The following is a 14,008-nucleotide window of genomic DNA, read 5'->3' on the forward strand; positions in this document are numbered from 1 at the left end:
TTTACGAATTATAAAATATAACAAGATGGTTATCCCACAGCAGAAAAAAATTATAGATAGATAATTAAATTATTTTACTATGGCACAACTATGTTAATGACGTATAAACAAATCATAATGCGCTGTGCGACATGTTTTATTTTTTCGACATAGGATTAAATTTGACAATATAGTTACGGTGGAAAGGCAAAGAAAAGCAGCGAGAAAACGGATTAGAAGATACAGCGGAATAGTAAATGAAGGAGGGAGATTTCAAATATATCATAAATTCTAAGACGTTCTAAGTTCAACAAATGAAAGAAGCTGGCTGAAACAAAACAAAAATTATCGAAAGAAAATAATATTTAGAAAAGAAAGAAGACAAAGAAACACAAACAGAATCCTCAAAAATAATTATCTAAATGTAATTAACGGATTTAATATTCTTTTCTACTCTAGGCACAGAGCCTGAAATTTTAAAGGGAGGGGGCCAGTCGATTACATCGACCCCCAGAACGCAACTGGTTCTTAATTTATCGACCCCGAAAGGATGAAAGGCAAAGTCGACCTCGGCGGAATTTGAACTCAGAACGTAAAGACAGACAAAATACCTATTTCTTTACTACCCACATGGGGCCAAACACAGAGAGGACAAACAAGGACAGACATAGGTATTAAGTCGATTACATCGACCACAGTGCGTAACTGGTACTTAATTTATCGACCCCGAAAGGACGAAAGGCAAAGTTGACCTCGGCGGAATTTGAACTCAGAACGTAACGGCAGACGAAATACCTATTTCTTTACTACCCACAAGGGGCTAAACACAGAGAGGACAAACAAGGACAGACAAAGGGATTAAGTTGATTACATCGACCACAGTGCGTAACTGGTACTTATTTAATCGACCCTGAAAGGATGAAAGGCAAAGTCGACCTCGGCGGAATTTGAACTCGGAACGTAGCGGCAGATTAAATACCTATTTTTTTATCACCCACAAGGGGCTAAACACAGAGAAGACAAACAAGGACAGACAAAGGGATTAAGTCGATTATATCGACCCCAGTGCGTAACTGGTACTTAATTTATCGACCCCGAAATGATGAAAGGCAAAGTCGACCTCAGCTGAATTTGAACTCAGAACGCAGCGGCAGACGAAATACCGCTAAGCATTTTTCCCAGCTTGCTAATGTTTCTCTCAGCTCGCCGCCTTATATCAGATTTAATATTGTCCCTATGAATACATCATGCTCTCACTGTAAAGTAGTTTGCTTCAGGGACGAATTACACATTTTATTCAAAAATGGAAAAGTGGACATCGTGTCACTGCAGTTTTAACCACAAGTTCTTCATACTTTTCTTGGAGGAGACACTAGTAAAAACATTAATTTCAGAAACAGTATTTGCAGTTACAATACAGCATTCTTGATTAAGTCAATTTGTGCAAAATATTCGGAAATCTCAAGGAAAAGATACCAATTGTTTTAAAATGCGAAGTCAAATGTATCAGTACACAATAAGCCTTCATCCACAAAATGAACAAGCAACCGAGAGAATTCAGGCAGATGATACACATCTAATCGCATGATTCTAACTTGACAATGAAGATCCCAACGCACACTGTTATCAGTAGCCTTATATCCCTATTCATTATGTCTTCGTGAAAAATAAAGACGCAGAGGATCTTACAGTTGTCTGTGAAATGTAAATAGTATCAGAAATTCAGAGAAATTTCATACAACTTCTACGAGTTCACGTTCCCGGTGCTATAAATTTTGAATATTTAAAATCAGTTAATGGAATTCTCGGAAATACAATCAAAGATGCTTGCATGATGCGTTATCTATTAAGCAATGATGCTGACTGTATTAATGCACTGAGGCATCTGTGTTTCAAGTGCTTCGACAGTTGTTTGCAGTATTTGCACAGTATTTGCAACAATAAGTGCTTATTGTCAACCAACCAATGCACTCCAGCACTGCGAAATGTATAGACATGCAATGATCGAAAATTACTAAGAACAGGATCACGAGAGATTGGAAAATGAAGTTTCGCATTTAATCAATATTGTTCTCGTTGAAAATGGAAAGAGTTGTTCAAAAGTTGATTTATCTGAAATATCTGGAAATGTAAACGTAACCGAAGGATCTTTTCGGTTTGAACGGCAGTTTTTTAAAATAATTTCCACGTAACTAAACACTTTTAAACTTCGTATACTGGTAGAATGTGTTTATAAAACATCGTTTTCTCTTGGCTTTATTGAGAAAATTCTGTAGTTTGTAAGATATTTTTGTTGTTTTTTCTTCAATTATATATATATATATATATATATATAATATATATATATATATTATATATATATATATATTATATATATATATATATATATATATACATACTTATACATACGTATATGTGTCTGTGTGTGTACGTGCTCATATCACATATGAAATCAGAAACAGAACTATTTCTCTATACCAATTCAGTAATATTGGTTTCAAATTTTGGTACAAGGCCTGAAAGACCGAGGTGGTGGTAAGTCAATTACATTGCCCCCAGTATTTGAATGATACTTATTTTATCGACCCTAAAATGATGAAATCAAAGTCGATCTCGGCGGAATTTGAACTGAGAACATAAAAACGGACGAAATGCCGCTAAGCAATTTGTCCGGTTTGCTAACGATTCTTATTTCTTATTTCTTTATTGCCCACAAGGGGCTAAACATAGAGGGGACAAACAAGGACGGACAAAGGGATTAAGTCGATTACATCGACCCCAGTGCGTAAGTGATACTTAATTTATCGACCCCGAAAGGATGAAAGGCAAAGTCGACCTCGGTGGAATTTGAACTCAGAATGTAACGGCAGAAGAAATACCTATTTATTTACTACCCACAAGGAGCTAAACACAGAGAGGACAAACAAGGACAGACAAACGGATTACGTCGATTGTATCGACCCCCAGTGCGTAACTGGTAATTATTTAATCGACCCTAAAAGGTCAACCTCGGCGGAATTTGAATTCAGAACGTAGCGGCAGACGAAATACCTATTTCTTTACTACCTACAAGGGGCTAAATACTTTACTACCTACAAGGGGCTATATACAGAGAGGACAAACAAGGACAGACAAACGGATTAAGTCGATTGTATCGACCCCAGCGCGTAACTGGTAATTATTTAATCGACTCTAAAAGGATGAAATCAAAGTCGACCTCGGCGGAATTTGAACTCAGAACGTAGCGGCAGACGAAATACCGCTAAGCATTTCGCCCGGTGTGCTAACGATTCTACCAGCTCACCGCCTCACCAATTTAGTAATATTGCTCTAATGTGTATAAAGGCAGAAATATGTTCATAAATTATACAGAAGCGAAGTTCAATAAACGGCAATGTTTATCATAGTATGGCAGACTATAAAAGTGAATGAAGTCAACGGAATAAATATTCTATTTGACTATATGGAATTAATATAACAACACTGTGTAACACGATTTTTGTTCTTCAGTAGCAACTGTTATTTCTTATTTGCTTACCCCTAGAAAGTATGAAAAATAGCTAATAGTTCCTTCAAACTTCGCTCCACCACTTCTGCTCATGGCCAGAGATGCACATATTATCAGCCGCAAAGGGATATACTCAAGTGGTTAATGTCAAGCAACGGACGAGCAAATCTGTGGCATTGAGCAGAATGTTTGCTATAAAGATATTCCTGTTTCAGCAACCCAACGCTGAATTTGTCTGAAATATAATGGAAATTAGGTCAATTTCAATATATTGAAGCCCAGGTCACAAAAGATTGAAGAAAATGGTAGACATTTCGGATCTTTTCCGTTTGAACGGCAGTTTTTTTCTAGCTGTGTCATATGAAATTGTCACCCATAATTATGACCCTAGTATCGATCTATTGCATTTCAATCTATTTTAGGGTTAGGGTTAGGGTTAAGGGTGGGGGGAAGGGTATCTTTTTTTTCTTCACAAATGTAAATAAACCCAATCTGTTTCTTAAACGAGGGACATATTCATACGGCACAGAATGTTTTTTACCTCAAATACATCAGTGATTGGTTGAAATTGCAGAAATTGATGAAAAAAAACAACAAATATCTTACAAACTATAGAATTTTCTCAATAAAGCCAAGAGAAAAAGATGTTTTATAAATACATTCTACCAGTATACGAAGTTTAAAAGTGTTTAGTTACCTAGAAATTATGTTAAAAACTGCCGTTCAAACCGAAAAGACCCGTCATTTCTTTTGATTCCTGGACAGAAACAAATAGGAAATTTGTAATTACTATGAATAGTTCTTCTGTAAAAAGAAGGTGACTTGGAAGATTGGATGAGATATTTTCAATGTGTTACTGTATCCGCGATGACATCATTTGGCTCACGCTGGATTAGTCTCCATATTGTCAATACTTACTATATATGCGTAGGAATGGCTGTGTGGTAAGTAGCTTGCTTACCAACAATATGGTTCTGGGTTCAGTCCCACTGCGTGGCACCCTGGGCAAGTGTCTTCTACTATAGCCTCGAGCCGACCAAAGCCTTTTGAGTGGATTTGGTAAACGGAAACTGAAAGAAGCCCGTCGTATGTATATATATATATATATATATATATATATATGTATGTATGTGTGTATATGTTTGTGTGTCTGTGTTTGTCACCTCAACATTGCTTGACAACCGATGCTGGTGTGTATACGTCTCCGTAACTTTGCGGTTCGGCAAAATAGACCGATAGAATAAGTACTAGGCTTAGAAAGAATAAGTCCTGGGGTCGATTTCCTCGACTAAAGGCGGTGCTCCAGCATGGCCAAAGTCAAATGACTGAAACAAGTAGAAGAGTAAAGAGTAAAAGAGTAAAGAGTATAGTACTATGTAAATAATTAGTTTGGTCGCTACATTCAAGCATGCAAACCATTTTAATTGCTTTACAATACTGATTATACTGACTGACCAAGAACAGTAAAACTATTGAATCGTCAGATAAATAGGTTCGTTCCTCCCCACCCCACCTCCTTAAATTGGCACTCCATCGTCATCTGGTCATCGTCATCTGTCTAAAAAGAAGTTAAATTTATTCAGATTTCAAAAACGATAAACAAGAATTTTAGAAGAAAAAAAAAGAACTACAACAAAGAAAACAAGTAAAAAAAACCATGAACACTCCTATAAAATCTTTTTGTGTCAGCTGAAATAACATTGGAAAGGTTAAAATGATTTTATCTTTTTATCTTTTATTTGTTTCAGTCATTACCTTGCGGTCATGCTGAAGCACCGCCTTTAGTCGAGCAAGTCGACCCCAGGACTTATTCTTTGTAAGCCTAGTACTTATCCTATCGGTCTCTTTTGCCGAACCACTAGGTTACGGGGACGTAAACACACCACCATCGGTGTCTGTGTTTGGTCCCTCCAACATCGCTTGACAACCGATGCTGGTGTGTTTACGTCCCCGTAACTTAGCGGTTCGGCAAAAGAGACCGATAGAATAAGTACTAGGCTTACAAAGAATAAGTCCTGGGATCGATTTGCTCGACTGAAGGCGGTGCTTCAGAATGGCTGCAGTCAAATGACTGAAACAAGTAAAAGAGTAACAGAGAGAGAGAGTGACTTCTGTATACATTTTTCGCTGTCACCAATACATTTACTGTAAAACTGTTTTGAATGCATGTCTATATAAATAACTTTCAATAATAAAGTTCTTTGATGAACTGTAATTAAATTAAATTAGATCTGTAGGCATGGCTGGTTGGTTAAGAAGCTTGCTTTGCAACCATGTCAATTCGGGATCAATTCCACTGCGTGGCACTTTGTGAGTGAATTTGATAGACAGAAAATGTGCGGAAGCCTGCCACATTTATATATATATATATATATATATATACTAGCAGTATCGCCCGGCGTTGCTCAGGTTTGTAAGGGAAATAACTATAAAGCATTTTTAGAGAGTTATAGCCAAAAAATAGCAAAAAAATGGAAAAAAAATGATGGTAAATTTTTTTGAGAGTTAAAAAAGGTGGAGTTGCGTCCCCTAGACGGTCTGTGGTTTGGGTTTCTGATTCTCGACCCCATGTCGAATTTATCGATTTTTTTCAGAACTGGGGGAACTTTTCAAAATTTTCGCTGCGTTAGTTTTGAATTATGACATTGGGCTATGTGTGTGTCAAGTTTCATCAGAATCGGTTGAAAGCCGTGGTCAGAGTGAGGGTACGAGAAAACAGACACACAGAAAACGCACAGACAAACTGCCGTTTATATAGAGAGAGATATATGTATATATATATGTATGTATATATGTATATATGTATGTTTGTATGTATGTATGCATGTGGTGTGCGTATGTGAGTATATGTATGTGTGTTTGTGTGCGTGTGTGCGTGCGTGCGTGTCTAAGTTTTCACCCATGGCTAAATAACTGGCGTTCGTTTGTTTACTTCTCCATAACCTAACGGTTCAGCAAAAAAGTTTATATAATAAGTGCCAAACGTTAAAAAAAATAAGTGGTATGGTCGATTTATTAGACGAAACCCTTCCAAGTGGTGCCCCAGCATCGTCGCAGTCCAATGACTGAGGCAAGTAAAAGTTTAAAAACCATACAGATTCTCCCTTCTGATTTAGCTAAGTCTACCTAAGGGTGTTTGTTACCAGGGTTCGTTTTCGAATTACGGAATTCGTAAGTACTGCATAATCACCTGCTCCCTTTATATGCCATAATATGACACGTCGTCCGTTTAAAAATGATACTGACAGGTTTATAATAAATTTGGAGGGAATTTTATTATATCAAAGTACCCAAGAAACTTTACACATCACATTAGGAAGATTTATTACTCTTATTTCGGATGTATTTCGGATGTGCCATTAGTAATGAGGACAACATATGGGTGCCACATGTTTGTTGGTAAACTGTACTAGGAATTGATGAAAATTTATTTTTTCAATGTGATGCAAATGTGTCAGAATTTGGAGAGAATAAATAAATCACACCAGGCATTGTTACTTTTGTATGATCATGAGAAAAGGGGACACACACACACACACAGAAGCAAGAAGAGTATTTCTTATCCAAATTAGCATCCCATTATTTGTCATGAGCTCAGATTACCTCATCAAATCATCTACCATTTTTCTGATAATGACTTTAATGTTATATCGGATCAACGGAAAATCAAGAACTGAGTTTGAACGAGATAACGAATTCTAGGAGAGGTTACATTTTAGCACTTAAATGACATTAACACAACAAATAACCTTGTACGTAGTTTAAACTTAAAATTAAAAATGGTACCTCATGGCATCACACCTACAAGGGTGGACTTACTGGGTACAATGACCAAGATAACAACACACCATCATCAAAAATCGTAATAGCTAGACACATTCTTTCTGTAGGATGGTGATCTCTGTCTCTGTACCAGTCATTTCTTGGGGTGAACTGGCAGAAATTTTAGCACGCCGGACGAAATGCTTAGCAGTATTTCGTCTGCCGCTACGTTCTGAGTTCAAATTCCGCCGAGGTTGACTTTGTTTTTCATCCTTTCGGGGTCGATTAAATAAGTACCAGTTACGCACTGGGATCGATACAATCGATTTAATCCGTGTGTCTGTTCCTGTTTGTCCCTTCTGTGTTTAGCCCCTTGTGGGCAATAAAGAAATAGGTATTTCGTCTGTGTTTACGTTCTGAGTTCAAATTCCGCCGAAGTCAACTTTGCATTTCATCCTTTCGGGGTCGATTAAATAAGTATCAGTTACGCACTGTGGTCGATATAATCGACTTATTCCGTGTGTCTGTCATTGTTTGTCCTCTCTGCGTTTAGCCCCTTGTGGGTATTAAAGAAATAGGTTGGTATTTCGTCTGTCTTTACGTTCTGAGTTCAAATTCCGCCGAGGTCGACTTTACCTTTCATCCTTTCAGAGTCGATAAATTAAGTACCAGTTGCATAATGTGGTCATTGTAATCGACTGGTCCCCTCCCCAAACACTTCGTGCTTTGTGCCAAGAGTAGAAAAATATACGTCATTATGTGGAGGCAGACTATGGCGGTGAGCTGACAGAATAATTATCGCTCCGAGCAAAATGCTTAGCGGCATTTCGTTCGTCTTTATGTTCTGAAGTTCACACTGCCCCGTGGCCGATTTTACCTTTCATCCTCCCTGGGTCGATAAAATAAATACCCGTTGAACACGAGTCCATGCAATCGACTTATTATCCCTTCCTAGAAATTGCTGGCCTTGTGACCAAATTTGAAACCATTATTTGGAAGCAGATTTCGATACCAGTGACAGGATATATTTTTTAAATGTCTCGAAACAAAGCATTGAAGTTCTGGTGATTCATAATATTGTTCGCAATCGTAGGATTGGCTGTGTGGTAAGTAGCTTGCTTACCAATCACATGGTTCCGGGTTCATTTCAAGTGTGTGGCACCTTGGGCAAGTGTCTTCTACTATAGCCTCGGGCCGACCAAAGCTTTGTGGGTGGATTTGGTAGACAGAAACTGTGAGAAGCCCGTCGTATATATGTATATATGTATATATATATATATATATGTGTGTGTGTATATGTTTGTGTGTCTGTGTTTGTCCCCCCAACATCGCTTGACAACCGATGCTGGTGTGTTTACATCCTCGTAACTTAGTGATTCGGCAAAAGTGACCGATAGAATAAGTACTATGCTTACAAAGAATAAGTCCTGGGGTCGATTTTCTCGACTAAGGGCGGTACTCCAGCATGGCCACAGTCAAATGACTGAATCAAGTAAATGAGTAAAGAGTAAAAAGTAAGTGTATATTCGCATATATGTCGTTGGTAAGCAACCTACTTACCACACAGCCACTCCTGCGCCACTTATATATATTTTTTTCAAATATAACCACATGTGAATCGCTGGCGATTTCCTTCCTCCGTCTTTACTTCTATTGGACTTCTCTGTTTCCGAAGAAGAGCGTCTGCTAATACTTTACATGTACCACGTCCTTACGTTGTTATGTTTTTTTCTGGTATTTATTATATATATATGTGTGTGTACGTGTTTGTGTGGCCGCGTGTGTATCGTTGGCGATTTTTTTCCTCCGTCTTCCCTTCCTTGGATCTTTCCTTTTCCTATGTTTCTGACGAAGAGCTCCGCTCGAAACGTTAAACCCTCCTTCCTTTCTTCTTTCCTGAGCGTCCAATAATACTATACTTGTTCCACATCTTCGCGTTGTTGTGTTTTCTCTTTGTGTTTTCATGTTTGGATTAACTTTATATATATATATATATATATATATATATATTATATATATATATATATATATATATATATATATATATATAATTTTACTATCATAGCATAAAATTTCAAGTTAGCAGAGAATGAGAAAAATGAATAGAAACATATAGAACAAAAAAAACATTTACTATTGTCTTGTCTACGTACGATTATCACAGCCACTGGCAAGTCAATAGCTGAATCATTTACCTGTCAATTTAAATGTCATCTGACATCATGTCTTATATCATTTTTACAATTTATGTATGTATGTATGTATGTATTTCTTTGTTTTATCGGATATCAATGCTACTTATAAAAACAGAAATAAAATTTGTTGATTAAACATATTGCATAAATATTTATATGCTAAAGAAAAAATATCAAATACATTATAAGCTAACGAAAAAGCGATCTGCTAGCGAGGGCAGAGAAATCTACCGCAAATAACACCGTACTGACATTAAAAAGTGTATATATTGGACAATGTCGTTGTAGATATGCTTAAGAATAAGAAATTATTCCATAGGGAATGCATTTGGTAATTCGGTTCGCTCAGCTGAGGTTGAGCTGTGGCTAGATAACATCAAAATTTGCAAAAGCGTTAGAAATCTCATCTTTCTTGAAAGGAAACTGAATAATGTCATACATACATACACTATTAAACTATATATGGACTGCATACATGCATACATAAGTACACTATTTAAAACTGTGCATACATGTACACTTACTCTTTTACTCTTTTACTTGTTTCAGTCATTTGACTGCGGCCATACTGGAGCATCGCCTTTAGTCGAGCAAATCGACCCCAGGACTTATTCTTTGTAAGCCTAGTACTTATTCTATCGGTTTCTTTTGCCGAACCGCTAAGTTACGGGGACGTAAACACACCAGCATCGGTTTTCAAGCGATGCTGGGTGGGGAGACAAGCACAGATACACAAACATATACACACATACATATATACGACGGGCTTCTTTCAGTTTCCGTCTACCAAATGCACTCATAAAGCTTTGGTCAGCCGAGGCTATAGTAGAAGACACTTGTCGAAGGTGCCACGCAGTGGGACTACATGAGACCATGTGGTTGGTAAGCTAGCTACTTACCACACAGCCACTCCTACACTATTAAACTATATTTGGACTGAGTGATTCAGAAGTTCGCGTTGGAATAATGAAGCTCCAGGTTCAATCCCCTTTCATGGATTGTCGGATAAGTGTCATAGGGTCACCCAAAACTTAGGAACCGGACTGAATTGACCGAAACACGAATGGAAACCTATTGGTTGTTAGATCCGACCTATAATTCAAAGAGGCAGGTTTGTCATACACTACGACGTCCTAATTCTACTTGAGGATTATATTAAGAGTACACATGCCTGTAGAATACTCAGCCCCTTTATATCCTGATTTAATAATTAAGTAGTTTTGTTGATCGAACATAGGACATCCATCGTCGAAACCAACGGAGATCCATTTTATAATACGTGGTGAAAAAAAAGGCATACGTTTAGAAAGTGTTTGATCATAGGTCTACGTTTGTAACCGCTGATATTGTTGCAGATGTTATTGTTGTTGTGATTGCTGCTGCACTCGTTGGTGATGGTGGTGGTGATTGTAGTCTTACTTTGTTCTTGCTTTTTTGTTTTGTTATTTGTTTATTTTGGATATTTTTGTTGCTGCTGTTGTTGTTTTATTGCTATTAGAGTTAACTGTTACAGTTGTTATTTCTTAGATGCTGTTGCTAGTGCTTTTGTTGTTGCTTTTGTTGTTGTTGTTGTTGTTGATATTGTTATTGCTGAAGATGTTATTTGCAAACTGCACCTGACATTATACAGCCTTTTGTTGTTGTTCTTTTTTTACGCATGTTTCACAGTTTCCTCAGCTTCCCCCTCTCGCACCCTCTCTCTCTCTCTCTCTCTCTCTCTCTCTCTCATTCTCTCTTACTCACTCTCTTATTCACTCTCTTACTTGCTCTCTCCTTGTCTTATTATTCCATCAGATTTTTAATCTTGTCACAGTTTATTTTTATTCCTTCCTTTATCTTCACCTCTTTCTCTCTTTCGCTCTCACTCTCTCTCTTCTCACTTTCTCTCTCTTCTCACTTTCTCTCTCTCTCTTTCTCTCTCTGCCATTCACCCACTCTAGATTTTCTGACACCTCTTCCTTCAGCCCCATTGCCTCTATCTGTCTGTCTCTCTCCCCTTTCTCCCTCTCCCTCTATCTATCTATCTATCTATCTATCTATACATATATTAGATGTAATCTTACGCTTTCATATATGAATCGCATCTTACTTTTGTCCCTCACATTTTTCACTCTCTCTCTCTCTCTCTTTCTCACTGCCTCTCACTCTCCTTCTCTGTGCTATGATGTAACACTACACTTTCACACATCTCCATCACCTCCTTCTACATCATCTCTCATTTTTTTTAAGAAAAAATTCTAAAAAAGTATTCCAATTAATACTTCACGTGATTTTTTTTTCTTCTTTCTTTTTTTCTTCTTTTTTTTCTTCTTTTTTGTTGGTTTTTGTTTTTTGTTTTAGGTTTTTCTGCTTTTCTTTTGTTTGTTTTTGCTCTTTGAGTATCATGATATTATTCTCGCACCACCCACTCCTTCATCTCTATCATCATCACCACCTTCAACAAACCTTATCATCATCACCAATACTACCATCATCATCAACATCATCATCACCTTCAACACCCTCATCATCGTCACCAACGTCATCACTCTCACCCAAACCAACGTTATCATCATCATCATCATCATCATCATCATCAATACCTACTCTTTTACTAGTGCTTATAATCATACATCCTTTTTTCTTCTCCCCCCCCCTCTTATCTCCTAACATTTTCTTTTCTCTCTAATTTTTCACATTACCTTCCTCTCTTTCTTTTCGTATTTATTTTACTTTTTTACAGCTGTCTTTATATTTTATTTAATTATTATTATTATTATTATTATTATTATTTTACATTTTTTTCCTGTTTTTAATTCTTCAGTTTCTTCTCACCTCCACCTTCTTCTTGTTCTTTATCTTCGTAATTTCCTTTTACAATTTTTCCTCTCCTCTTACTTCTCCTCCTCCCACGTCTTCTTCTTTTCCATGACTTGCACTTATTTTATCGGAAAGGAAAGTTGACACAGGCACGATTTGAACATAAACAGACTTAACTAAGTACCAAAGGTTATTCTACCTGGCCATCTACCGATTCTATTGGGTTGTCCGGAAAGTTCGTGCCGATTTAGAGTAGCTTACCTTTCGACTTATTTTAGAACATGGTTGAGTTCATAAAATAGGATTTGACTACACCTCCATTTAGAGCACAGTTTAAGCTATCTTTTCGTGGAAGAAGGTTTATGTTCCTATAACCTGTGTCAATTCTGTAACCTTTTAAAATGGAAGATAAGAAAGTTCATTTTCGGCACTTGATGCTTTAGGAACCAGACAAAAATTGCTGCAGTTCGACTGTGATGTGTTACCTCACCCTCCATATTCACCAGGTATTGCTCCTTCGGATTTCCACTTATTCAGGTCTCTGCAGAATAGTCTTAATGGTAAAAATTTCAATTCCTTGGATGACGTAAAAAGATACCTTGATGAATTCTTTGCCATGAAACCACCTGAATTCTGGGAAGAGGGTATTTTCAAGTTAAAGGAAAGATGGAGACACATTGCGCAACAAAATGATTCATATTTGGTTGATTAAAAATGTAACGGCAAGTTGACCGTTTTCTTTCCTTTAAAAATCGGCAAGAACTTTCCGGACAACCCAAAAGTTGCCATAATTATGTCTAACAAAGGCTCGTGACCAGGATTTTAAGAAGTGCTTAGTGACCCCTAGCGGTTGGGGTGTTGTATTTATGATCGCAAGATCGTGAATTCTATTTCTGAACCGGCTGTGTAATGTGTATTTGAGCAAAACACTTCATTTCCTGTTGTGAAGTTACGTGACTGCGTGGCTAAGGCTATTCGGCTCACGATTGTATGAACGTGAGTTCGATTTCCTGCAGGCCTTTCGGTCCTTGAGCAAGACACTTTATTTCACGTTGCTCCAATCCACTCAACTTTCAAAATAAGTAATATCCGTATTTTAAAGGACCGGCCTTGTCACATTCTTTGTCACGCTGAACCTTTTTTGAATTAGCAAAGGAAACAAACAAAGTTGCTAGTTAGAAAAGCTCTATAAGAGATGAAAGCTGTAACTATAATGAGAAGTAGTGGTTATTGCCACTTAAACGTGGCTGCTCTGTAAGAACCGACTTTACTAACATTTTAACCCCAGGAGGGATGTTGATTAATCAGCTGGTTATTCGATGCAACTCGCACCCGATATAAATTGCAAGCAGGGAAATAAACAATATTCCAGCCTCGAAACCACCAGACCATACGGTTTCGAGCTCTTCGTGCTCATCTTCGGTGGTGGATACCTGTCCGCTAGAGAAAGCAGTAATTTACTCCAACTCACAATATAAAGAAAATGTGGTTGTTGTTGTTGTTGTTGTTTGTTCTTTCTCGAGCTGGCAGAAACGTTAGCGAAATGCTTAGCGATATTTCGTCTTTACGTTCTGAGTTCAATTTCCGCCGAGATCGACTTTACCTTTCATCCTTTCGGGGTCGATTAAATAAGTACCAGTTACGCACTGGGGTCGATATAATCGACTGAATCCATTTGTCTTACCTTTTTTGTCCCCTCTGTGTGTAGCCCCTTGGGGGCAGTAAAGAAATAGGTATTTCGTCTGTCTTTACGTTCTGAGTTCAA

General features: G+C 37.5%; 1 long non-coding RNA gene across 1 annotated transcript in view; it reads right to left on the bottom strand.

The window, feature by feature from the left end:
* Positions 1–6,389: 6,389 nt before the first annotated feature.
* The window catches only part of LOC118766464, a 16,037-nt gene continuing 8,418 nt past the window's right edge, over positions 6,390–14,008 (bottom strand). The window contains exons 2-3 of the long non-coding RNA XR_005002397.1: positions 12,221–12,229; positions 6,390–6,400 (exon numbers count right to left, since the gene is read on the bottom strand). This is a non-coding gene — a long non-coding RNA (uncharacterized LOC118766464). The remainder of the gene's footprint in view (positions 6,401–12,220; positions 12,230–14,008) is intronic.

This window comes from Octopus sinensis, linkage group LG16 (genome assembly GCF_006345805.1).
Source record: "Octopus sinensis linkage group LG16, ASM634580v1, whole genome shotgun sequence".
Taxonomy (NCBI): Eukaryota; Metazoa; Mollusca; class Cephalopoda; order Octopoda; family Octopodidae; genus Octopus; species Octopus sinensis.